This window comes from Belonocnema kinseyi, chromosome 3 (assembly GCF_010883055.1).
Source record: "Belonocnema kinseyi isolate 2016_QV_RU_SX_M_011 chromosome 3, B_treatae_v1, whole genome shotgun sequence".
Classification (NCBI taxonomy): Eukaryota; Metazoa; Arthropoda; class Insecta; order Hymenoptera; family Cynipidae; genus Belonocnema; species Belonocnema kinseyi.
The window spans coordinates 69,771,638-69,776,572 of NC_046659.1; positions in this window are offsets into that span (position 1 = coordinate 69,771,638).

Genomic DNA, 4,935 nt, shown 5'->3' on the forward strand with positions numbered 1-4,935 from the left:
AAAATTATATGAAAAAATATATATTATCTATGTTATAGATAAAAAACAATGTTTTATAATTCTCTGCAATTTACGTTTCTACTAATGTCTCCTAATATGAAAATTTGTCATTTAATATTATTTTTTAATTTTATAAACAAATTATATAAACAAATGCCCAGTTTGAATTTTAAAAATTAGAAAGAAGTATTTTTTCATCTAAATTATTACCTAATAACTATTATTCTAAAAACGAACGTTTCAACAATAATTGAATTATCAAATATTTTTTGCTTCTACGCTAACTGCGCAACAAACCCAAGAGATACTAATCGTAGGATTTAATTATAAACTTGTGTACAAACAAAATCTGAAATTGGTTGTATGTCCGCGCGGCCGCGCGTCATAATTTTAATATACAGAAAATATTTTTAGATCTCTTTTGAAATCTCGTACTTTTTGATTGCAATAAAAGAGCCTATAAATTACACGTTACATTTAAAAGATCATTCAATTTCAATCAGCGATTTGATAGACATGTGGTTTTCAAAAAAATGTCGGGTCTCAAAATTAAAAATCTTGTAAATCTCTGAATTTTTAAATTCTTGGAAAACCATTTTAATCATAAACTTCAATAACTCAACACTAACTTTTGAAGGATTTATCCAATTAAGTCATCCTTTGATACACTTCATAAGGTTCCCAAAATGAAGACTAAGTTCGTTAAACAGATATTTCTAACCAAAATTAAAAAATTTAGAGGAGTTTTAAAATTTGAAAAAATTTTTTTTCAAATTTGAAATTTTTTGTCAAATTGCCTGATCGATAGGTAGAAGACTTGCAAATTATCCAAACAAAAATTTTTATTTTGATGAAAATTAGAAAAGTTATTTACTTTTCAAAATTTCGAAAATGTTCAGAAAAATAAAAAATAAATATTTTTCTAAAAAATTACGAAATTTCATTTAAATTCATCAATAGATATCAAATATATTTAGAAACTATGTCTATTAAATTTTTCGATTAGACAAAAATTCAAAAAGTTTGAGCTTTTTCAAAATTTGAATAAAATTTTTTTATGAGTTCTAGAAATTTTTGTCAAATTTTCTGATACCCGTGAAAAAGAATAGCAAATTATCCTAATGACTTGTTTAAATTCGATAAAACTTCAAACAGTTATATGCTTTTCAACGTTTTGAAAATTTTCTAAAAAAGGAAGAAAAAATTGTTAAAAGTTTAAGAAATATCAATTAAAATTTTTACTAGATGTAAAATATATATTTCTCAAAACTATTATCATGAAATTTTATAATTAGACAAAACTTCCAAAAGTTGAATCATTTTCCAAAATATGCAATTTTGATTTTTTAAGAGATCCATAAGTTTAAAACAATATTTTTAATAGATTTTAACAAGATTGACAAATTATCTTGATAAAGTTTTTCAAGTGGACACGAATTATCGAGCGCGAAGCGCGAGTTTCGTAATGAGAATGTAATCGTCGAAGCCGTAGGTGATTTGAAAACCTTCTTTGAAATCAAATCGAAAAAAATTCAGTTACAATTTATGGCTGTAATTCCTCAGAAGTTTAAATCACAGTTTTCGATTTAAGATATAGTATTTGCAATATTTGAAAAAATGTAATTAAAGTGTACCCATTAAACGCACGAAAACGAGCGCGAAAGCGTACCCGCGCGCCCAGCGGGAAATGCGAATGTGCCCGCGCCGCGGGAATATTTTTGTTTAATCTATTCTGTATTCCATCGTCAATTTTTTCCGAACTGAATGAAATTTTCTAATGAAACTTATAATATTTTAATTCATCAATTCAATAACTAGAATTTTTTCTGAAATCGAACACTGGATTCCTAATCACGGTCCAAAGTTGATCAAACTTACACTTCAAGCGAAAAAAAATCAGGTGCGTGAAACTGGAATGACGACATAGTCATATTAACATGGGCCACATTCAATAATGTTATGCTAAATTATACCACAAAACAAAAAAGCTTTTCCTTGTAACGTGTTTTAAAAGCGTGTAGTACTACCAGCTTCCCGTGAAGCTTTAACTACCACAGAAAAACTTTTAATCAAATAATTGAAAAAAAAATTTACAGAGTATTACGAAATAATACTTGCCAGAGTTGAAGCACAAAGTTAAAGTAAATATACTGAAACAGTAGACCAATAATATTTACCAAAATACGATAAGAATGATAATAGTAATAAACACAACTTTTTTTAAAAACTTTAAATAAGTTGAAGAATTCAAATCATGTAGTCATAAAAATGTATACTTTTGTATCCGGCATAGAATTATGGTTATCATAGTATTCTCTCAGGTCGATGCCTCCATTCAATACGAGTCTACCTGTATATGCTTGCATAAGAAGTGGTGGCTTAATGATGACGTTGAGGTTTCATACAAAAATTTCGAGTGAAGGGTTATCTGACATTTGTGATCATGTTACCTTTTGATGAACTATGTTCGTGATACCCTTATGTCTGAGTACTCGAGTTACCGAGTATTCGCAAAGTCAGAGCCCTATATTCACAGCATTTATGATGCTCAAAATTGGAATTTTCGATGGTTTTAATGGTACTTTCGAGAAATAAGATCAAAATGACAAGTCCTACCAAAAATAATTTTTAAAATTTTGTAGGACTTTTTAAATGCTGTAATTCTATGCATTGGTAACTGAAAATCTGATTCAATAAATACTTTATTCAAAAGATAATGGAAAAGTAAATTAGTAATATTTGATATATTTCAAGGACCTTGAATTGTTGAATCGCTTCTACCAATCAGAAAAAAAGCAAAAGTTGATGTTAATGACCTTATTGACTAACTTTCCAATCTCAAATAAAAAAAGTCGAAATAGTTAACAGGTTTCAGTGATTATCTATTCACAAATGAGAATTAAGTGAATAGAACATGATTAATCCATTGTAGATTATATTCAAATAATTTGGCTAATTCCAATGAAATCTAATCTAATCAAATCTGATGACGTTAGACAAAATCTGAAGGACACTTGAAACTTGAAACTATTAGCTTCGATTTAATCAATTTTAATAGCATATTGGACACTTTCGTATAAAATTTAAGTATTTTTAATTCAGGTATTTTAAAGGTTACCAAATTTTTAAAGCGAGATTTTATTGAGATCGATTTTTTTTAAACTTAGGGCAGAGCCGCAACGAGAAATTTTGACGTCCTGGACATTAATTGGGTTTCATTTTTATAGTAAAAATTATATATAAAAAAGAACGATTTAATAAAAAAATCATAATAATTTTGTTTAAATATATTTTTTTTATTCAAGAAACCATTTTACATGTTAGTAAGCATTGTTTGCTTCACTACAATTACAATTTATGCCGCCTAGTGATGACACTTGCAAAGGGGCCATTCACAAAATACTTGATACATTTTTCAGGAACTTCTGACCTCCTCCTGCCCTTGTGTGATACAACCGGAACATGTACTTCGTTCACTCCTGCTCATTCTATCTTCAAAGATAAGTAAAATTGGGGAATTTGAGCAACAGACTTCATACAACACTGTTCCTTAGAGTTCTGTCTCTAGCCGCGGATGATCTTAAACGGCAGACGGCGCAGTTAGAGATAAAGGTTTCACCTCTGGATTATTTTTTAGAGCTACCAATCCTTGTTAAATGTTATAAGGAAAAATGTTCACGGACCAGATGAAGTGATCCCAGAAGAACAGCCTTTTGCATTCGATTCACGATGGACTGCGTATGGCGCGAGCAAGTGGGAATCTTGTTTAGTTGGCTAAGAAATTAAGCTTTTATGCCTCCAATGCAGCCGATTATTAGAAATACAAATAATATTTATACTTTGTAGAATTGATACAGCCTGTTCAGCTGGGAAAGAAGAGCTTGTTATTTCGCCTGTTTGTCTCTCTCCATTGACGCCATATTACCATGGGCTGGTGCCGAAAATTCAATCACGTAAATTATCTTTGTCTTCAGATCTTGGAGGACAATATCAGGCACTCGTGGTGAACTTAATGTCTATAACAATGTCTTACCAGATAAAAGAAAGTCCCTCAGTCTCCGATCTCAATCCATCAGACTTAAGAAACATGTTGGATAGACTCATCGATATCTCTCCACTACGTATAATACGTTAGAATCTACGATGAAGGCTTGTTGGTGTGTTCTTTTACTAGAAGCGAATATTCTGCCTCATTTACACGACTATTGAACACCAAAGATGTTAGTTATAATAGGCCATTTGTAGTGCCATTGGAATTAAATGGGAGACCAAGCTCATCTGCAGCCCTATCTGAGACTCAGTATCGAAACGTCGCAGCATTGACAACTTCATGTTGATGTACAAATCGCATAAGAGATTATATGCTATTTATAAATAAGCAGGATGTAGTTCGACCTATTCTTCGATGAAGACACTCCAAGCTCAACAAACCTCTACCCCCCTTTATCTCGAGGGAGATACATACGAGTATATATATATTCCATTTTATTGTTTACTATATGCCATTTTACTGCACTAAACCTGTAGAGCAGAATAAGAACAGCCAAAATATTGGTCGCCTGAATCTTATTCATCCCAGATAATTTGAACGCCCAAATTTTTCTGAGAATTTGCTGATACCTTTTTCCAAGGCCCGTTTTTAATGCACGCATATTTTGGTTTTCCACCCGCTAACTGTTGAATGGTATTTCCACCTATGAGTTGAACATCCTTCTCGTCTCGCGATGATGTAGTTTCTAGTCTTCCATTGTGCAGGTGGACGCAGCCACATTTGTCTAGTCCAAAGCTCATACCAATCACTATAGAGTACCTATTTACCGGCCAAACAAGGACGTTAACCCTTAAACGGCCAAAACGCCACTACCGGTACACTGCTTTTCAACGGCCAATAACTAAGACTATTCGACACTAGAAAAAATTAAGACACATATATTT